General features: G+C 44.0%; 1 long non-coding RNA gene across 4 annotated transcripts in view; it reads left to right on the forward strand.

The window, feature by feature from the left end:
• LOC148518401 (uncharacterized) overlaps positions 1-23,755 on the forward strand; it is an 816,630-nt gene that overhangs the window by 112,634 nt on the left and 680,241 nt on the right. For all 4 annotated transcript variants that reach the window (XR_015878985.1, XR_015878982.1, XR_015878984.1 and 1 more), the window contains exon 3: positions 15,735-15,859. This is a non-coding gene — a long non-coding RNA (uncharacterized LOC148518401). The remainder of the gene's footprint in view (positions 1-15,734; positions 15,860-23,755) is intronic.

The following is a 23,755-nucleotide window of genomic DNA, read 5'->3' on the forward strand; positions in this document are numbered from 1 at the left end:
TTTAAAGCTTCCAGTCTGTTATTCTAACTCAATCAGCATGACAGAGTGATCTCCAGCATTGTCCACATCAACACTCTCACCTGTGTTAACGAGAGAATCACTGACATGATGTCAACTGGTCCTTTTGTGGCAGGGCTGAAGTGCAGTGGAAATGTTGTTTTTGGGATTAAGGGCCTGATTCAGACCTGCTCGTGAGCGCACAGTGCTCTCGCAAGCAGGTCGTTGGTCCCCAACTGTGCATGCACCGCCTCCGGCGTGCACATGCGCCAGACCCGTACTGCATTTGGCAGCTCCGTCACAGTGGGTCTCGCTACAAGACGGGGCGGCTGTCAATGTCGATTGACAGCTCGTCCCATTTTGTAGGCGGGGAGGGGGGGTGGCTGCACAAACGCAGGCGTTCCCTTAGGAACGCCTGGTGTTTGTGGGCGGCCCTACTGACATAATTCGTGATGTCAGTAGTGGACTTCCTGCTCTATTAGCGCAGGAAGTCCATTCGGGCTTGCGAGAGCTGAGACCCTACCACAAGGGTCTCCTTTCAAGCCCGATGGTCGCGATAATCGCAACCATCGCCAGGCCGCCCGTAAAAGCTGTGGGTGGTCACCCACAGCTTAGCGAGCGGCCTGAAGGCGAAAAAAAATCAAAACTCTGCCCTGATTCAGAGCAAGCGCTTGCAAACAGCGAGCACCTCTGAATCAGACCCTAAGTTCATTGTTATGGCAAAGAGGGACTATGCAATTAATTGCAATTCATCTGGTCACTCTTAATGACATTCTGGAGTATATGCAAATTACCATCATAAAAAATTTAAGCGGCAGACTTTGTGAAAACCAATACTTCATTCTCAAAACTTTTGGCCAAGGCTGTATACAAGACGCCTCCTGCATTAGCATATTAATGCACAGTAGCTGCATCCTAAGACGTACAACGCTGACTCAAGCCCATAGAGTATGTCTGACTTTCCCAGGATGGGGCTGGCTGTTGTTAATGTAAATCTGTAACTTGGAAAGTTTCTATTTTAAGAATCCAGACTTTTGCTGCAGCATACATTAATGCAGTCATAACACACATCAGAGGATTACCACAGCTTGCAGGAGTCTTTTGTGAGCAAGTAACATACTACCATATCTACAGTATATAAGTGCAAATAATTAAGACAACACATAATGTGGATGCAGATGTTATCTGTATTGGGAAATCTTGCACACAGTCTATGGTACATTGCTATTAAAAAATGATAAGCCATCAACCAAGATTTAAAAGGACAGACTAGATGGGCCAAGTGGTTCTTATCTGCCGTCAAATTCTATGTCTCTAATCCTGCCATAATCCTGCACAACCAACTGTTTTCTCAGGATTATGGCACAGTTACGTAACTTTGCTATTTATTACAGCTATAACACTGGAGATTTCACAGATATCTTTGCTATTTTCTAAACTCTCCCACTGCTGCTGTCCCCATACAGATATGTCCACTGAACGACTTTGCACTATAGGGCGCGAAATGCCCCAGTGCGCCAGAGACAATTCAAGAAGAGCAGCGTACAATATTTTTCTTTATATTCTGCATCTTAGTTATACATGCCTACTCTCCTGGGAATCGTGGGAGGCTCCTGATTTTTAGGGTAACCCCCCCATACCCCCGGAAGAGTAGGCATATCTTTCGCATCCCGCCCACTACCTAGTGAAGTCGGCAGGATGGGGATATTTTACCTGGAATTTTTGGGTCCGTAGGGAAGAGGGGGGGGTTAAATGTCACAAATCGGGGCCTAATACCATCTATCATCTGGCCCCGCCCCCCGAAGAAGAGAGCAGCAGGTCCCCTCCTGCTGCTCCCGGAAAGCAGCCCAGGAATGTCAGCAAGTATGATCTTAGTCGCATCCCAGATGCAGTGGAAAGTCACTGACAGTGAGACGCTAGGCTGCGACTTTAAGCACAGAGGAATTGGTTTTACATTCATACAAAGTCGCAGATGAAGAACTTGTGAGGAAAAGCCCCTGCTCATATAGGAGCCTATTTTACACATTCAGACTCAGGGCCTCATTCAGAGATGGATGCAATCCCAATGATTACGCAGTTTCATGCGTCAAGTGTAATTACCGATATCGCTTACAGTGAGGATTGGTTGCTATGGGCAACACCTCCACTTCTAACACTATCACTTTAGTAAAGACACCCCTAATATTAAATGCAAAACACATGCCCATTTTGAATTTCAGGGTCAAAACCGTGACAATCTAAAAGTTGCGCTTAGTAAATTTAGCCCACAGTTTCTGAGCTGTCCTCCCCATACTGATCAATACATGAGGGATGCATGATCAATAATTACAGCCTGTTTGGCATTTATCCACTCACAATAAGTAAACTTTTTACTGAAAATGTAGAACATGTGACATTTGCTTAGCGCTAGTCTCTTAACTCTATCCCATTTGTCATCTGCATGATTGATGACATCCCACACCTGAGAAAGACTGTTGTCATCAACAAGAGTAATAATAATAACCAGTATGTTGTGATTATGTTATGGATCACAAGATATTAGGCAACATGTAACCCTATATGTTTCTTATGTGTATTTATTTTAATTACCACCATGTTGTCCTGTGATAAACCCTTGATATGTAATGATATGTAATGTCCAGCTGCAGGGTTATTTGTCTGAGAAGATTCCATGTAAGGGGGAGGCTGGTAGATTTATGTATAGCCCCTTAGGACTGCCAGAAAATGACCCAATAGACAGATAATGGTAAAATTATGGGGTCTTATACATTGTGGGCTTGCCCGTCTCACCAACGAGGTCAGCCTTGGGAATCCCCCCCCACCAACAACCCCCTCCCCCCACACATATACACGCACACACAATTACCAGCCAAAGGCTTTCACCGGTACTATGGGCACATCACTGTTGTCACACCTACAGCCTGTCATTACTGTACCATAGTTCCAGACACTATATCTATTTTGTTTTGGGCACTCCATTCTGAGTATTCATTAGATTATATCTATTGACTATCCCAGTAGCTATTCCTTTTGAGGCCTTATGCCGGGCACAGAATGCAGGGCCGTAGCTAGGGTAGTGCCGCCGGTGCCATCGCACAGGGCATCACAGGTCAGGGGGCACTGTTTGGGCCTGTCAAAATACTGTTTATTATCATTCTTGCTTGTAGCTTCCTCTTATTTCATCCCCAGCATCTCCTGGACTCTCCTATCTCTTCCCTGGACCTTCCCCATGAAGCCATGGTCCTTTTTTGGGTGCATTATGTCCCTTTGAAAAACGAGGTGGGCGCCAATGCTCTTTCTGGCACAGGGCACCAAAAAGTCTAGTTACGGCTCTGACAGAATGCAATATATGAATTTGTCTGCCTAGGTAATCCTCCCAGATTAAAATGTTCTATTCTTACTAGAAACCCACTTGAAGGTGTGAAGGTGGCAGGGTCTTACCAGATATTTGGAAATACCATTATGCAATACATCTTGGCGAGGCCCTCATTTGGTTTTCCCCTACAGTTTGCCTTGGGTTCAGATTGAATTAGATGAATCTAACTGTCCTCTCTGATTTCTATGCTGTTACCGGATAAACCCATCCAACACCATATTAAATTGGTCAATATGGCTATCCTGTATTAGAAGTTTTGAACTCTCCACTTCTCCATCTCCACTCACTCCAGTTTGAGATAACCCAGAGTTCTGTCTAGGTTCCTCCCCCCGCTCTCATTCTTGGTTCTACTTAAAAAAAAAAGTTATTTTCCTAATACTGTCTTTGTATGTTATTCTTATAAGTTGTTTTTGTATATACTTTAAGCATTATATCTTTCTCATATTAATTTTCATTTAATAAGATTGGTCTCTGTGCTTCTTAATGAATACATTTTGACTGTGAATTTAACTTATCCATGCTGCATATCTATACTACAGGTTATAATTTGATAACTGGGACTTAATTATAGTTGTAGGGAGGATTTAAGGTTTCCTATTTTTAATGAGTAGCTCCTGAATCAAACCTTAAGTGGTGGCAAAAACTGAAAATTAATATAAAGTGAGAGAGATACTGGGGAGTGTAATCATTTCTGTAGAAAGACCTGGTGGTTGCTTTTTTTTAGCTCTGTGTCAGATCCACATCACTCAGGCTCAAGTGAGAGCTGATTTTAACAAAGTTATAGACAGCGGTTACAGATTGAAGTATCTTGAAACCGGGTCCGAGGCACAGTAGAAAAAGCTATGTAAGTATGGCACAGAGCACCAATGAAAGAGACACAAGTGATTGGACACTAACAGCAAATAGATCAAATAGAAGCAAATAGATCAACGAGATGTTATTGACGTCAGCACTTTGTAGGTCCACCATGTGCAGTGATTACTGCAGATACCCTTCTTGGCAAACTGTCCACAAGTTCCTGGACAACAGCAGGCAGTAGGTTTCGCCATTCCGCCTTAAGCACAGTCACCAACTATGACACTGAAGAAGGTCGAGTTGGCCTAGAACGTATCCGTCACTCCAATTCATCCCAGAGGTTCTCAGTGGGGTTAAGATCTGGACTCTGAGCTGGCCAGTCCATCCGAGGCAACCAAATTTTCTGTATACCAGTCCAGGGTCGCCCTGGAAACATGACAGGTGGTATTGTCGTCCTGATAAAAACATTTGTTGTTTCCATAGATGTGCAAGTGCATGTGCCATCCTATGAAGTGTTCTTATCATTGACGCCACATTAGTGGCATTTGGAACTCGTGTTTAATTACCATGTGTCCAATCACTTTGTCTACATAATGTTTATGGTACAAAACACACAAGACATAAGAATTATAATAAATTGCACAACACATATTGTATAATGAAAAAGTTGTTGGTGAGGGGGAAGCTGTGCTCACCATTACTGACATGCAATAATTTGGTCAGGGTTGGCTGAGTTCACTTGTGAACATACATTACAAATCTGACCTGCTGACTACGCATGTGCTAGCGGAGAGTGCCTCCGCATCCCTCTCCAGGAAACCTTTGCGATGTGTAGCCCTTAGGCTACAATGACTAACGCCATCTGAAGATGGCGTTAGCTGCTGGGGTCAGGCTTCAGAATTCTTTGGAGACATCTGCTGCAGTCCCCCTTCTTAAATCCTGGGGATAAATAATTTTTCCAGGTATCCCCCGATAATGGCTGTTGTTCAAGTAAATTCGGGCAAAAACTGTTTTGTAAATATGCCCTTTAGACTTTTTTGTTTATTTTTTTATTTATTGCAATAAGTCAGAAAGGAGGTGCAGCTCACAATAACCTTATAGGCAAATATGAATTCCAGAAACAGAAAAAAAAGAGGTTTATCAGTACTATAAGCAGGCGCTGGTATCAATTAAAATCTTATAAATGTTATATACATCAAGAATTATACAACATTCATCCTTTCTATGGGGGTAAATTTCCCAGGATTGTCCCATTTTACAGTCTTACCTCCTGGGTCGTACATCTGTCCCGATTACTGGAGGACAGAAGAGTCAGAAGCCAGTGGGCACTGCAGGACAGAAGACAAAGCCACGCAGAGTGTAGGATGCTCCTGAGCATTCTAAAGACGTGGTTGTGGTCAATGGCAGCCAGCCGCCTTTTTCCTCCCGCCTGTCACGATGCACAGGCAGTCTGGATTTTGGCGTTGATCCGAAAGGATCATTCCTTCCCAGACCAGGTTCCATCGTCCCCAGAGGGAAACTCGGAAAGTGAATAGAGAATAGACAGAGAGTGAGAAAGAGAGAGAGAGAGCATAGATTGATAGTGAGACTGCACTACTGAGGCTGCCTACTGTGCACCAGCACCAGGCTGTGACAGTGACACACACAGGCACAGTCACTGTCAACCCAGACTGTCTATACTGAATACTGTATTGTCTGTCTGTATATTATATAGTCTGTTCGCTAGAGGCTGCCTCCGAATCTGCTGACTGCCAGGCCTGGCTGGACCCTTTTTTTTTTTTTATCATTACTTGGACTTAGTTTTTGGATTAATTGGACAAATCTTACTCTGCAATATAAGGGAGGAAAAAAATTATTTTTTTTTTATTTGAACTTGGACTTGTCATGGACTCTTGGTCCTAATACTAAGAAGTGCTGCACAAAACACTGAAAACTAATTATAAACTACACTATTACTCTGCTATAAGAGATAACAAAATTGTTTAGTTTTTTTCATTTCAAGTTGTAAATATTTTTCACACTGCTAATTGTTGTGCAAAAGACTTTAGATACTAGTAAATATAAACTACACTATTACCCTGCAATACGGGTAATGACCTTATTGCAGGGTAATAGCGTAGTTTATTAAAAATTGCATAATGACTTTCCTTTTATTAAGAAATTTAAAGAGAACAACAATGAAACTGTTTGCTCAATGTGCAGCCTGCCATTGCTGACCATATTAAATCACAGAAACACAAACTTGCATCTTAAGCTGGGTACACACCTGACAGATATATCTGCAGATGATGGTCGTTCATGCACACTGAACGGCCATCATCTGCATGCTGCAGCAGGTCCCGGCGGCTGGGGGGTGGGTAGGGGGTGTGGCCTAATCGCTGAAGGCGTTGCCATGCCCCCTTTGAAAAAATAAATAAAACATTTGCGGTGCTGGGGAGGGGGGCGCTGTGTGCCCCTCAGCCCGGTGCACAGCCAATGGGGGGCGCGTTCAGCGTGATCGCTCCCCCCTTTGGCATAGGAGACTGCTCGGGCTGCTGCTTTGGTAGCCTCGGACAGTCTCCCAGTGCAGCCCAGCACACAGCAGCGTGTGCTTCGGTGCTGTGAGGGATGGGGAGCTGTGCCAGACCCGGGTAAGTAGTACCCAGCTAGCGGCTCCCCCCTCTCTCTGCACCCTTGTGTACGGGCGATCAGCTGATCGCCCGTACACACTTGCCGATGGACAGATATGTCTGCAGACATATCTGTTCATTGGCTGTGCAGCACAGCCAATGCGGTATGTCTGTGAACGACGTTGTTCACAGACATATCGTCTGTACACACAGGCCGACGGGGGCACGATATATATTGGCCGATCAATTGATCGGCCAATATATACGCCAGTGTGTACCCAGCATAAGGTTTCTTTAACTTGCCGGAAAGTGACCAGTTTTTTTACACCTGTCAAAGCAGATAATGAGTCTCTTACTCTCAAAATTAAAATTAGGGAATATCATAATCTACTTCATAATGTGAGTTTTTAAAAATATTTCTTTTTTTGTTCAGTAGACACATTTTTATAATGAAAATGCCTATAGTCAGGATAAATTGTGAACTTTCAATGTGCCTTAAATGTCCAAACATGACCAAATTCTATGTACAGCCTGCATTTGCCTTCACAGCACTATAATTCCCATATTGTGGGGTTTATGTAATAGGGTGCGGTGCGGGTTAACTGCGTCGGCTGGATCCCTGTGAATGTGTCTTGGTTTTGAAATATAGCAACCCTAGGGTAAATGTAATGGAGTGCGATTTGATGAAACTGACAAGTTGCAAACCGTCAGCTTTATTAAAGGCAAAGTTGCTGAAAACATGCCAATTTCAAACGTGACTCATCACAAATTGCCATCCTGATATTTTGTGTTAAAAATTACAAATCACTGAATACATTAACTGTAGTAACAGAAACCACAGGTAAACCATGGCCAATGCTAGGGATGCACGTTCCAATAGTAAGCAGCATTGGTCCCATCTTGGTACCCCTGGTCGGTGGGTACCAGGTGTAAAATATGAAAACTGTGTGCCCTTTAAATTAGTAAAAGTGATTTCAGTTTGGGATACATAAATCTTGTCGACATTCAGAATGTCGACAAGCCAACTGCATACCTACTGTGTATCCTTCCTAATAAAATCACTGGTCCCCATTTTATTAATAATAACTGGTACCCCCTTCCTAATAAATAATAACAACTGGCACCCCTTTTTTTAAATAAATAATCTTAACTAGTGCCCCTTTTTAATGAATAATAACTGGTGCACCCTTATGTGTATTTCTAATAAATAGGAATAACTGTTGCCAACTTCCTTAGGAATATGTAATGCTCTCTTCCTAATAGTAATAACTGTTGCTCGCTTCCTAAGGAATATCTAATGCTCTCTTCCTAATAGTAATAACTGTTGCCCACTTCCTAAGGAATATCTAATGCTCTCTTCCTAAAAGTAATAACTGTTGCCCCATTCCTAGGGAATATCTAATGTTCTCTTCCTAATAGTAATAACTGTTGCCCACTTCCTACGGAATATCTAATGCTCTCTTCCTAATAGTAATAACCGTTGCCCACCTCCTAAGGAATATCTAATGCTCTCTTCCTTATAGTAATAACTGTTGCCCACCTCCTAAGGAATATCTAATGCTCTCTTCCTAATAGTAATAACTGTTGCCCACTTCCTAAGGAATATCTAATGCTCTCTTCCTAATAGTAATAGCTGTTGCCCACTTCCTAAGGAATATCTAATGCTCTCTTCCTAATAGTAATAACCGTTGCCCACCTCCTAAGGAATATCTAATGCTCTCTTCCTAATAGTAATAACTGTTGCCCACTTCCTAAGGAATATCTAATGCTCTCTTCCTAATAGTAATAACTGTAGCCCACTTCCTAAAGAATATCTAATGCTCTCTTCCTAATAGTAATAGCTGTTGCCCACTTCCTAAGGAATATCTAATGCTCTCTTCCTAATAGTAATAACTGTTGCCCGCTTCCTACAGAATATCTAATGCTCTCTTCCTAATAGTAATAACTGTTGCCCACTTCCTAAGGAATATCTAATGCTCTCTTCCTAATAGTAATAACTGTTGCCAACTTTCTAAGGAATATCTAATGCTCTCTTCCTAATAGTAATAACTGTTGCCCAACTCCTAAGGAATATCTAATGCTCTCTTCCTATTAGTAATAACTGTTGCCCCTTCTTAATATACTGTATAATATCTAATGATCCCCTTCCTAATAAATAGTAACTGGTACCCCCTTCCTAATAAATAGTAATAACTGCTGCCCACTTCCTTAGGAATATCTAATGCTCTCTTCCTAATAGTAATAACTGTTGCCCCTTCTTAATATATAAAATCTAATGATCACCTTCCTAATAAATAGTAACTGGAACCCCCTTCCTAATAAATAGTAATAACTGTTGCCCACTACCTAAGGAATATCTAATGCTCTCTTCCTAATAAATAGTAATAACTGTTGCCCACTTCCTAAAGAATATCTAATGCTCTCTTCCTAATAGTAATAACTGTTGCCCCTTCCTAATATATAATATCTAATGATACTCTTCCTAATAAATAGTAATAACTGTTGCCCACTTCCTAAAGAATATCTAATGCTCTCTTCCTAATAGTAATAACTGTTGCCCCTTCCTAATATATAATATCTAATGATCCTCTTCCTAATAAATAGTAATAACTGTTGCCCACTACCTAAGGAATATCTAATGCTCTCTTCCTAATAAATAGTAATAACTGTTGCCCACTTCCTAAAGAATATCTAATGCTCTCTTCCTAATAGTAATAACTGTTGCCCCTTCCTAATATATAATATCTAATGATCCTCTTCCTAATAAATCGTAACTGGCACCCCTTCCTAATAAATAGTAATAACTGTTGCCCCTTCCTAATATATAATATCTAATTATCTCCTTCCTAATAAATCGTAACTGGCACCCCTTCCTAATAAATAGTAATAACTGCTGCCCCATTCCTGATATATAATATATAATGATCCCCTCCTATTAAATCATAACTGGCACCCCCTTCCTAATAAATAGTTATAACTGTTGCCCACTTTCTAAGGTATAACTAAGGCTCCCGTAATAATAAATAGTAATAGCTGTTGCCCCGTACTAATATATGATAATATCTAATTCTTCCCTTCTTAATAAATAGTAACTTGTACCCCCTTCCTAATAAAGATGAATAACTAGTGCCTACTTCCTTATAAATACTCATATCTGGTGCAGGTATCATTAAAAATTTATATTAATAGTATATATCAGCTATTTTGGATTAAGAAGTAGGACATATCAAATAATATTTTATCATTAAACTTAATGGTGTGTACACACTGGCAGATATATAGGCCGATCAATTGATTGGCCCCTATATATCGGGTGCCCGTTGGCCAGTGTGTACAAGTGATACGTCTGTCATCGTGCTGTGTGTGCGGCAGTCAGCCGGCCTCTCGTACACTTACAGCGGAGGCCGCGGGGAGGGGGTCACAACCATCATCTGCAGATATACACTATATGGACAAAAGTATTTGGATGCCTGACCATTACACCAACAGGCATGGTAATGACATTGTATTCAAATACATTTAGTGTAATATGGAGTTACTCCCCCTTTTGCAGCTATAACAGCTTCCACTCTTCTTGGAAGGCTTTTCACAAGACTTTGGAACGTTTCTGTGGGAATTTGTGCCCATTCATTCTGTAGAGCATTTATGAGGTCAGGCACTGATGTTGGATGAGAAGGCCTGGCTCACAATCTCCGTTCCAGTTCATCCCAAAGGTGCTTAATGGGGTTGAGGTCAAGGCTCTGTGCGGGCCTGTCAAATTCTTCCACACCGTACTCATCAAACCATGTCTTTATAGTCCTTGCTTTGTGCACTGGGGCACAGTCATGTTGGAATAGGAAAGGGCCTTCCCCAAACTGTTCCCACAAAGTTGGAAGCACAGCATTGTAAAAAATGTCTTGGTATGCTGAAGCATTAAGATTGCCATTCACTGGAGATAAGGGGCCTAGCCCAAATCCTGAAAAACAGCCCCATACCATTATCCTTCCTCCACCAAACTTCACAGTTGGCATAATGCAGTCAGGCAGGTAACTTTCTCCCGGCATCCGCCAAACCCGGACACTCCCATCTGACTGCCAAACAGAGAAGCGTGATTCGTCACTCCACAGAACACATTTTCACTGCTCCACAGTTAGTTGTCGGTGTGCTTTACACTACTCCATCCCATGCTTGGCATTGGACTTGGTGATGTGAGGCTTGCATGCAGCTGCTCGTTCATGGAAACCCATTTCATTAAGCTCCCGCCATACAGTTTGTGTGCTTACATTAATGCCAGTGGAAGTTTGGAACTTGTCAGCTATGGAATCAGCAGAGCATTGGCGACTTTTACGCACCATGTGACTTAGCAGTCGGTGACCCCGCTCTGTGATTTTACGTGTCTTCCAATTCATGGCTGAGTTGCTGTTGTTCCTAAACGCTTCCACTTTCTAATAATATCACTTACAGAAACCGTCTTATTGCAAAGGTGACAGCCTATCACAGTACTACGCTTGAAGTCACTGAGCTCTTCCCATTTTGTATAACAAATGTTTGCAAAAGGAGACTGCATGGCTAGGTGCTTGATGTTATACACCTGGGACAACGGGTCTGATTGAAACACCTCAATTCATAATTAACAGGTGTGACCAAATACTTTTGTCCATACAGTGTATCTTTTAGGTGTGTACCCAGCTTAAGACATATAGAACTAAGAGCCTGATTCAGACCCGCTCGCTAGATGCGATCGCTCGCATCCAGCATATGCAAATTTTTCAAAGTGACGACATGGGAAGCGATCGCTCGCCAAGGCATAAGCACACTCACTTTGGCTGTGCGAGCGATCGCTCTGTGTATGCTGACACCCATTAGCGTATGTTGAGACGCCCACTTGCGCACGTCATCTCCAGGAAGTGTATTAAAACATTGGTACATCGAGCACTATTGGAAGCTAATGCAGAGCTTATGGTTGCCTTACCCTTCCGCAAGCACTGCGAGGACTTCAGTGTAAAAAACAGGCATGTGACGTGTACTATGACGCTGCCTGTTAATTATGCACGCCTTAAAAACGGCGTTGAAACACCCAGGCACGCCTGCGTTCGCACCTCCACACCCCCGTTATTAGTGTCCTGCCCCTATTACCACCCACAAACGGCTTCTCCTGTCACTCATTTCACTGGGCTGTCTTTGCTGGGTGAGCGAACAGCCTGCGATCGCACAGTGTAGCTCACGCACGCGCAGAACGAAGCGTGCGCATGCGCGTTTGCAAACCATCGGGCCGCTTGCGAGAGCACAGCGCTAGCGAGCGGGTCTGAATCAGGCCCTAAATTAGCAAGAATCACAGTTATACCCATAAATCTTACACTCATCCTAACCCACCTCATGCTCTTTCCTCCCTATCTTCCCCTTCTGTGTCACGCCTGTCTGTCTGCCCCTCCCCTTTAGAATGTAAGCTCTCACGAGCAGGGACCTCTTCCCTCATGTGCTTCTCTTTACATTTTCTTCTACTCTCTACTCCCCATAAGGGCACCTAACACCTGACTGCCAACTCCCGGCTGCTTATTGTGAGTGCTTTAATCACTATTGCAGCAATGTATATAAATTCTTGTCCTGCACTGTAATGTACTGTAAGTTACTTGTTTCTTGTTCACTTATTAGTTCTATGTACTATTTAAGGTGCTGCGGAACACTTGTGGCGCCATATAAAGGATAATACTAATAATAAATCGATTTAACACAAAATATAGTTTTAAGTATCTCATAGTCACAATGTATATACCTCACTATTTTTCATAATATTAGCCATGAAAGTATTTTTATGCTCAGTACATCTTTGCGACTCCGATTCTATCGAGCTTCTTCTTTAAAATTCTTCAAAAACAGACTCAAGACTCACCTGTTTATTCATGCATTTCACTAATGTCTATTCACTAATATTTATTTTTACTGTTAAACATATTTTGTATTTTGTGTTTTAAATGCAAATGTAAAGCACTGTGAGTCCTGTTGGGAGAAAAGTGCTATATAAATAACATTATTATTATTATATTATTATTTATTCTAATTACCTTTTTTACTGTCAAACATTTGCCACTAAATTATTTTAGTTGAACAATCTTCCTTCCTTTATTAAACTAGAGAAAACTAGTTTAATAACTAACCTTAAAATCATTTTCATTATGATTAACAGAACAAATCTTATTTTGAAATGATTGTTACAGTGTGGGTAGTTGAATCATAGTTGTTTTTTGTTATTTGTATATAGACCTGTCATATTTTTGCTTACAGAGCAAGTAAAGCCACTTTTGAAATTAATATCTGCTGTATATAAAGGGCTGTGTACAGGGGCGTTTCTAGAGAGGAGGGGGCCCGTGTGCAGTCTCTGACACAGGCCCCCTCCTCTCCGCCCGGCAGCGCACTGAGCTGTGCGCGGCCAGCGCCGGAATTATAGACTCTGGGCACTAGAGTGTGCCCAGAGTCTATAGTGCAGCGGCGGCTATTTTCCCTGTTCTGCGCATGCGCAAACGACAGGAAAATGGCCGCCACGGCCATTTTCTAGTCTTTTTACAGCGCCGGACCCCCGCGCCGATGTGGGACTCCGGAGAGGCAAGTAATATTATGGGTGCAGGGTCTGCGGTGCGGGGCCCCCCTGGACCCAGGGGCCCGTGTTCCCAGCACACCCTGCACCCATTATAGATACGCACCTGGCTGTGTATTACTGAACCATATTGCATACTTAATTTAACTGCAGTGTTTTTATTTAACTGAACATATTCATTATGCACATATCACTGAGAATATCATAGTGAGAAAAGCCTCTGCTTAGGAGCAGGGTGTATGTCGGGGCCCAAAGTGCAGTACTGTGTTGCTAAACTCAATATGCAGATATTCAATATGCAGCATTACAGAACGCACACACTACTCAGTGACTGCGCAACCAGCAAAGGCAGGCGTGGGGAACCTATTTTCTGCCAAGGGCAACATTATTCGCGGGGTCGGTGCAGGCCACACCCTTCTGTGTGATGTCACATGGGGCGGGGGCACAATAGCCGGATTACAGCAATGCCCGGAGCATCCTGAGGATGCTCCAGGGAGCTGTAAGGGCAGTGGTGTGACCGTCTGAAGTGTCCTAAGGACGCTCCAGATGGCACTGCTGCGGAGATTCTGGCTGCAGGGGGCCATTCTAGGCACCCTGCTAGCCAGATGAGGGCCAGACCAAATGATTCCACGGGCGTTATACGGCCCCCGGGCCTGAGGTTTCCCATCTCTGAGCAAAAGAGATGGTTTCTTATAGCCAGGAGTGTGTCACAATGTTTGTGTTTTGGAGAGAGGCCCAGGCTGGTTCACCTGGCTCACAGATCAATGAATGAGCAGATAGTGTAATGAAGTGGTGGCTATCTGCCAGGATAGGGTGTCAGTAAGGAGCTCGGTAAGCAGGAGTCCACCAATGTGACCTGGAGGCACTGTGGCATAATGTGAACTGGTGGCCCTTGGTAGAATAATGTGAACTGGGAGAATTGTGTGGTATAATGAAAACTGGAGGCACTATAATATGACCTGCCCGACAAGAGGTTACCCGGATATGGTGGGCAGGCCCATAATCTTGGCCAAGATCATGCCAAAAACCTCTATTGTATTTACTGTAAAATGTATTTATTTATATATAATCAGTTAATTTGGAGTTGTGCACTTGTATTTCTTCTTTGTGTATATATCAATGGTCTCCACAGGTAGCACCTCCAATTATATATATATATATGTCCAGAGTGTGCAGTCTGAGATCCTTTTTTCTTTGTAGACTGACCTGCATCTGTCCAGCCACATTGAATAGAATCACAAGCTCCAACAATTGCTTGGATATGTAGTTCCACAAGCGCCAGCATGACTGAATATGTTTATTTACTTCACAGGGCATTTGATGCATTTTCCCATTCATTAAAAATAAGAGATTTTCACAAATTTCTAATACTTCTCCCTCCTAAAAGGCACAGGCACCATACTTACATGCAGCCAGATTGGTGCTGTACATAGCCTACCTGCCCCCAAAATGGCATTGTACATAACAGCAGAAATTGGTACCATATTTACCATACACAGGGCAGCACAGATGGTGTATTGCTTAGCATTACTGCCTCACAGCACTGAGGTTTTGGGTTCAATTACCACCACAAACCTAACTGTGTGGAGTTAGTATACTCACACTGTGCTTGCGTGGGTTTTCTCTGGGTACTATGGTTTCCCCCCACACCCCAAAGAAATACTGTTAGGTTAACAGTCTCCTACCAAAAATTAACCCTAGTGTTTATGTGTGTGTGCATATGGTAGGGAACATAGATTTTAAGCTGCACTGGGGCAGGTACCGATGTGAATGGGCAAATATTTGCTGCAGGTTATGTGTGCGCTATATAAATCACTGGTAATAAATAATAATAAATAATTGCTGCCAAAATGGAAACAAAAAAAATATTTTGCCAAGTAGGTTACACTTATAAAAAAGTAGATGTAGGGAAACTCAGGTCATAGTTTTTGGATTGAAATGTGTAGATTCATTAAATCTGGTAAAATTTTCTGAGCATCACTGTACTCTAAGGAGCAGTAAGAAGGTTTGCATTCTTGGGGTAATGAGCCTCATGTTAGATGCTTATTGCAAACAGAGAGGGAAAAATTGGGGGATCTCTCGTCTTGTTTTATTACATGTAAGAACTGGCTTAAGCAGTATAACTGTTATTCCATGCTGCTGCCTTTGCATATATTTGATTGAAAAATAAAATCTCTAGAAAAAAAACTTTTATGCTATGATTGGTATGATGAGATCATTTTACTTTATAGACATAGATTATGAAACTATAAGTCTTTTACTATACTTTAGGCTCCACTTCATAGGCAAACTGTTAGTCACATAACTACACATTGGACATGAGTGAACAAGTATTCATGTTTCCAAATCTTTAACTGTCATTTTACGTTTGTTTATTTCTTAACAGGAGCAAAAATGCTGACACACTCCGTAAGTGGCCGAGGGACAGTTCTAGCCACACGACACGGAGCCGGGTTTGGCACATGAGAAAATGATTGATGCGTATACGGCTGGAAGTCCTGGTCATCAAAGGTGAGAGATTGATGTGAAAACACATAGTGAAGTTTATTTAATAACATGCTTTGGGTCCCTACTGTCTTCCCTCATGAAAGAGGTGTTTACATTGTCTGCATGATACATTTTAAATAATACTTCATTACCGCATAGGTTTAGTTGTCTTTAAAGCAAAGTTGCATTTGAAGAATGATTTTCTGATGTCTTTTAAAATGCTGTACTTGAATGTCTGTCAGAATCAGTTCATACATTTCAGATCTGATTTGATATATATACTAGCTGTTGCCCGTGGCTTCACCAACGATGAAATTGCTTCTGCCAACATTCTTTTTATTTGAGGTGTTCTAGTTGTATTGCTTTGCATAGGGGCCCGGTCCCGGGAGTGGCCCACGTGAGCAGCAGCGCTATACAGACTGGTGACAACAGCGTCTTCACCTACCACTCACACAGAAGTTTGATGAAAGTGCCACACACATTAAAGGCACTGAAACGTTAATCGTCACCACCATGTGGACTGCGTGGTCATTTTATAGGACCAGGAGTGCTGCACCACTGTAGGACTTTTGTATGCAGATACTTTGTGCGGGCACCCGGTACAGTATGATGTTTACCAAGGAGAGCCGGACCCTATGTGTTATATATATATATATATATATATATATATATATATATAATTATTATCATTATCATTTATTTATATGGCGCCGCAAGTGTTCTGCGGCGCCTTACAAAGTACATACACATTATATATATATATATATATATATTATATATATATATAAACAAAAAAAAATATTATATATAAGATAAATATATCATAGCAGGGCAGAACTCCAGTTAATCAAAAGCAGCTGTCCCTGGTGCCCTTCAAAGGAACTCTGTAGCAAAAGCCCAAATACAGATAGCAGCAAAGTGGCACTCAGGTCAATAATACACCACACAGCACGGATATATCAATTCCATCATTTAACTGTCACTACAATGTATGTATATGTGTGTATATATATATATTAGGGATGTGCGCCGGACCATTTTTGCCGGATTTGGATTTGGTTCTAATTCGTCGTCCGGCTTTGGATTTGGATTTGGATTTGCCAAACTGCGGTGACTGGCTTTGGATTTGGATTTGGATTTGGATTTTTTTACAAAAATTTACAAAAAAAGCTAAAATCACATAAATTGGTCTTTTTTTTCTTCCTAGAGTATTATTAACCTCAATAACATTAATTTCCAGTCAATTTAGACCATATCACAGCTTATAATATTGTTTTCAACATTATTGGCCAAAGGTTGCAGTGAGCTGACTGGTTACTAAGCGACAAAGCAGCGGCACAACGACACAGACACCACAGTATAAAGCACATCTATGACACATTGCCACACAGCAGTGGCAGAAATGAAAAGTAGTGCACCCACCCAGTGGGGTACGGCCAGCAGAGTCACAGTACTTGTTTACAAAGTGGGCTACGGCCCTAGGAGTCACAGTGCACAATCTTATTAGCATTACACCGCACATAGGGCCTGATTCACATTACACCATAAAGTAGTGTCTCTTATTTATGTTACGACACACAGTAGTGCCCCTTTTACACAATGCCCACAGTAGTGACCCTTTTACACAATGCCCACAGTAGCGGTGTCCCTTACACAATGTCCCCCAGCAGTGGTGCCCCCTATGCAGTCCCCTTAGTAGTACGGTCCACTATGCAGTGCCCCCAGTTGAATGCTCCCCAGTAGTATGCCCCCCATTAGCAGGCCCCCCCAGTAGTATGTCCCCCATTAGCAGGCCCCCCCAGTAGTATGCCCCCCATTAGTATGCCACCCAGTAGTATGCCCCCCCAGTAGTATGGCTCCCCCAGTAGTAGGCTGCCCCAGTAGCAGGCCCCCCCAGTAGTAGGCTGCTCCAGTAGTAGCCCCCCCTGTAGTATGGGCCCCCCCCTGTAGTATGGCCCCCCCTGTAGTAGGCCCCCCCAGTAGTATGGCCCCCCCCAGTAGCAGGCCCCTCAGTAGTATGGCCCCCCCAGTAGCAGACCCCCCCCAGTAGCAGGCCCCTCTGTAGTATGGCCCCCCCAGTAGTATAGCCCTGCCCAGTAGCAGACCCCCCCAGTAGTGCAGACCCCCCCAGTAGTATAGCCCCCCCCCAGTAGCAGGCCCCTCTGTAGTATGGCCCCCCAATAGTGCAGATCCCCCCCAGTAGTATGGCCCCCCCAGTAGCAGACCCCCCCCCAGTAGTATAGCCCCCCCCAGTAGCAGGCCCCTCTGTAGTATGGCCCCCCCAGTAGTATTGCCTCCCCCAGTAGCAGACCCCCCCCCAGTAGTGCAGACCCCCCCCAGTAGTATAGCCCCCCCAGTAGCAGGCCCCTCTGTAGTATGGCCCCCCCAGTAGTATAGCCCCCCCCAGTAGCAGACCCCCCAGTAGTGCAGACCCCCCCCCCCCAGTAGCGCCCCCGGACCTTTGACAAGTAAAAAAATTAAAAAAATAAAACTTACCTGTATCCCTGCTCCCGCGCCGTCCGCTCTGTCACACGCTGAGGAGGGAGCCGGAAGACGGAGCTCATGTGTGAGCTCCAGCCGGCTCCCTCCGTGCAGCAGCCAATGAGAGTCTGTGTGACTCTCATTGGCTGCTGTAACAAACACACAGCTGCCGCTGGCGGCTGTGTGTCTGTGTCTGTGTAGGGCAGAGCGCTATCACTGCGCTGTGCCTTACACGCGAAGAGACCTGATGTCGGATTCTCTAGTGAGAATCCGACATCAGGCGGCCGCCGTTCGGCCCCGAACGGGGATCCGAGTCAGGCGGTGAACACCCGAACAGGGTTCGGGTGGACTCGGATCCCCAATGTTCGGAGCGGTTCGGATTCCACAGAATCCGAACCGCTCATCTCTAATATATATATATATATATACTGTGTATATATATATATATATATATATATATATAGCATATGAATGACAGTATAATTTCATTAAACCATATGTAAAGCTTGTATGTAATCAAACAGCTGCGAGTAGCATTATTTTGCACACTGCTGTAGAGTCCCGCTATCATTGCAATTTATTTTTACGTTTTAATAGTAAATTTATACAGTAGCAGTTTTGTTAAATGCACATAAAGGGCCTGATTCAGATGTGGACGCTAATGCAATCGCAATTGCGGTCTCTCATGGATTGCAATTGTGAAAATATGCTAATGACTCATCTGCCATCCAGTGTATAGAGACGCCCAATGAAAGCATCTCACATCTGCCACTCACGCACAAAACCGGAAACATCGGAAACAGATAAGGCGGCCATCAGCCTTATTATTATTATTATCCTTTATTTATATGGTGCCACAGTGGTTCCGCAGCGCCTCACAAAGTACATGAACAAATAAGCAAACAAGAAGACAGCAACTTACAGTACAAAACAATGCAGGACAAGGACATAGTTTATAAACATTGCTGCAATAGTGATGCCTTCTGAGTAAGTCTAAGCTGTCGCAGGCACAGCGGGTCTCCAGACATACAGAGGGCTCTCCTGCTGCTAGCAGTGGCTAATTTATGCACGCCCCAAAAACAGTGTTTAAATGGTCAGACACGCCTGTGTTTCTCTAACCATACCCCCAAAACGCTACCTGTCACTCACTTTGCGATTGAATCCTCTGTGCGAGTGTAATCACAATACAATCACTGCACGTGTGCTGTGCGGCTTACGCACATGCGCAATTACTAACAATGGCTCAATCTGCGTAAACATCGGCATTTGTATCCAAATCTGAATCAGACCCAAAATCTCTTATTTGACAAATCATAGTTGGGGATTACGTTTACCACATATTACAGATTCTCTCACACCAGAAAGCATAGCTTGTGTGTGCGATGATAAACATTAGAGAAGGCACAGCTTGGCAAGGGGTTAGGGTGGCACTCCGGTTAAAGCATCTGTAGTCCATCTTCTATTTACAATAAATGCTGAACCTTGTGACAAGAGGACAAAAATCAGTTATTTGGACTGCAGAGTGTATCCAGCAGCTTTCAAGAACAAAGTACAGTGCTATCAGGTCTGAATGCAGTCAGTGTGCTCTTTGCAGGTTGAGATGGGCTGTGGGGCGGGAGAAGGCGGACGGAGATGGGCTGTGGGGACTGAGAGGGAGAAGGTGGTCAGAGTAGGGATGTTGGGAGAAAGAAGGCAGACAAGAAGGGCTGTGGGGCTGGAGAAGGTGGGCGGAGAAGGGCTGTGGGGACTGAGAGGGAGATGGTGGTCGGATTAGGGCTATGGGGACGGAGAAGGCAGACGAGAAGGACTGTGGGTCAGGAGAAAGTGGGTGGCGAAGTGCTGTGGGGACTGAGAGGGAGATGGTGGTCGGATTAGGGCTATGGGGACGGAGAAGGCAGACGAGGACTGTGGGTCAGGAGAAAGTGGGCGCAGATGGGCTGTGGGGACTGAGAGGGAGATGGTGGTCGGATTAGGGCTATGGGGACGGAGAAGGCAGACGAGAAGGACTGTGGGTCAGGAGAAAGTGGGTGGAGAAGGGCTGTGGGGGGAGGAGGTGGAGCAGCCGGGAAAGGGATATCTCTGTTTGGACACTGGGCTTGGTAACCCTAGGCGGTGGCCACACTGCGCCCCCAAAGGGCTGGCACGCCCGTGTGGCCATTCCACTCGAATGCCCCTCGAGATGGCCCTGAGCACACACCAACTGAGGTCTGACTATGAGAGAATGCCCCTTCATACTCCAGTTCTGCCTGTTGGGTTGCAACTCCAATGAAAATGCATATACAGTATCACCCGGAGCATTCACAAAGTGAATTCACACAAAATAAGCTCCGCAAACCAGCATACATTAAACTCTGCAACAGCTCCAAGATGTACATCTCTGCAATGTAGCCAAACGGGATGTGGTCAGAATGCTGACGCCGGAGTCCTCACACCTGACCTCCACAATCCTGAAGGTAAGTACTGGGGTTAGGGGAGAAGGTTAAGGTAAGGGGTTAGGGTTAGGCACTAGGGAGGTTTAGGTTTAGGCTGCGGGGGGAGGGAGGTTTAGGCTGTGGGTAGAGAGGGTTAAGTTTAGGCACTAGGGGGGAGGTTAGGTTTAGGCTGCGAAGAGGGATGCTTAGGCGTAGGGTTAGATTAGCAGTACTTACCTTTAGGCGTCGGCATTGTAACATGGTTTGGATGCCGGCGTTGGCATTCTGACCCTTCGGTGTCCCGAACACCAGCATCCCGTACCCATCCCTAGCGACACATTTCCTCTGCAAAACTCCCTTGTGATGGATATTTAAGGCGCTATAAGATATATCGTACAATATGTTGTTTCAAAAAGGTTCGGAACGATATATTGTGCGGATCGTATAGTGTGGATGTTGTATTGCGCATGCATGGCTGTCATTCATCGCTTCGTCCCATCTGCTGTGATGTAGCGATCGACGCCATGCTGTTAAAGGCAGCATGTAACCACATAGTGAGCGGTAGTACACCGGATCGTACAGTGGACCTGATTCAGACCCGTTCCCTAAGGTGCGATCACTTGCTGCCGGATGATTGTTGCTCAGTGCACATGCGTCTAATTCGTAGTGCGCGTGCGCAAGCCAGCAATGGGGAATCATGCGCTCGTAGCGACTGCCCGCTACTTTGAGTGACAGATAGTGCCGCTTGTGGGTGGTAACAGGGGAAGGTGCTTGTGAACGGAGGAGTGGTGTTGCGGACGCAGGCGTGTCAGGCCGCCAGAACGCTGTTTAAAGGGCGTGCATAAGTAGCAAAATAGCGTCATTGTACACATCACCTGCATGTATTTCCAGCAGCACTGATCGCAGTGGTTGCGGCAAGGAAAGGCAACCCCAAGGGCTGCGAGCAGCTCCGATGGCTCTCGATGTTACCGATTAATCAAACAATTCCAGGAGATGACGTGTGTTATGAGGGGAAAGGAGGCGTCTTATACACTTGCGAGCGCTCAGTATCATAGTTCGCTAAGAGCATTTAATTTAAATATCCGTTCCCTTTTTGGGCGCGAGCGAACGCATCTAGCGAGCGGCTCTGAATAAGCTCCAGTGTGTATGGCGTGCATGATATATCGTTACATCACGTCGAGCCATCGCTGGGTAAACACATCGTATAGTGTATACCCAGCTTTACTGTATCAGAGAGGAGAATAAAGTATAAGAAATTATATTTTTTATATAAATTAAATGTCCTGAAACAAATGATCACTGAAGTTATTTGTAACATTATCTAATATAAGTGACCATTTACATAACTGGCAGATCAGCCAGTGAATAAAATCTGTCACTTAATTTGATTTTCTTAAATAAACTCTATTAACTGACTAGTAAATATCAAATGCTTTAACTCCCTAGCTGTATTGTCCTTTTTTGGGTTACTTTTTGAGGACAGTGGTTTAAATATAGTAATATACAGTAGTCATTAAAAATGCTGTTTCATGTTATAGTGAAGCACTGAATGATACCCGTGGGAGTGTTTTATCTTGATGACTTTAGGAGACAATAAGAATGACATAACCACACTGCTGATCAGAAACCAGGCTTCCTCACATTTAGTTTCAACACATACAGTAGTAATACTGAATGTAGTGCTTTTTAGTATCTGCATTAAGAAATAATCAGTTTTATGTAGTTAAAAAAAACGAGAGGCAGATTTATGTCAGGATGCTAAACTGTATCAATAATCAGTTTGTAATAAGCTATTGTCTGTCCAACTGGCTTACCTTCAGGCTTAATATATCCAGAGAGGTGAGACTTCAGGCAGGCCTTGGTACTGGAGAGGGGGGAACGTGGCTGCTGGAGGTGTAGCCATGCTTGGCTCTACGAAGCAAATCGTGCCATTTAGCCCTGTCCATTAAATCTCCCCATCCTGCCCGCTTCACTAGGAAGTGGGCAGGATGTGTGAGATCTACCTACACTTCCAGTGGGTGCGGGGGGGGGGGGGGCTACCCGAAAAATAGCGAGCCTCCCGCGACTTCCGGGAGTGTATGCAAATATGATTTGGATGCCACTATATCACACACATCACACGTCTTCCGCATGTTTGTTACTATCACTAATGAGCGGAATTAGGGCCTGATTCAGGGATGGATGCTGATGCGATTTTTACGCAAATTGAGTAATTGTTTGCCATTGCACATGCGTGTAAGCCGCACTGCGCATGTGCTGTGATTGGTTTGCGATTAAGCTTGCACAGAGGATCCATTCGCAAAGTGAGTGACAGATAGTCAGCATTTGGGGGAGGTAACGGGGGTGGTTAATAAAACACAGGTGTGTGGGACTGTTTAAAGGCTGTTACATTGGTGTGCATAGATTAGCTCTTGCGATCTCCTATGCAGCATGAGAGCTCTGTATGTGTCAGGAGAGCTACAGTGTTTGTGGCTGGTCAGACCTTCCGCAAGGGCAAGATGGCTGCTCGATGTGCGTCAATGTTACCGATATTTACACAGGTAAGCGACATCGTACGCAGTTGAGAAGGAAGCAGTGGGCGCCCCTATCGTATAGTGTGTACGCAGAACCACACGACCACACAATATATTGGACAATAGTACTTCTGAAGTTTGCCACTGTTCTATATGATGACTGCATAGTGTATACAGGAGCAATAATTAATTGGACCCAATCTCTGGACCCAATATATCGTGCCGTTGTTCGGAAGATTGCACATTGTGTGCACTCTATATTTCATGTTCTGGGATATAGTGAAACAGGGACGACCGTCACATTGTTTGTTACATCGCATAGTGTGTACCCAGCTTTAATTTTAAAGTGTTTCAACAATCTTGTGTAAACAACCTTAAACAAAACGAAATGTTGCAATCTCTCTCACTGAGCAGACTCTACAGGCTCCAAACTTTTTTTGTTGTTGTCAGAAATAAGGAAATTCATTGTTCTATGGAATTCTGGGCCTGATTTAGACCCGCTCGCTAAGGCGCGT

Source organism: Taudactylus pleione, unplaced genomic scaffold (assembly GCF_031769625.1).
Source record: "Taudactylus pleione unplaced genomic scaffold, aTauple2 ptg000201l, whole genome shotgun sequence".
Lineage (NCBI taxonomy): Eukaryota > Metazoa > Chordata > Amphibia > Anura > Myobatrachidae > Taudactylus > Taudactylus pleione.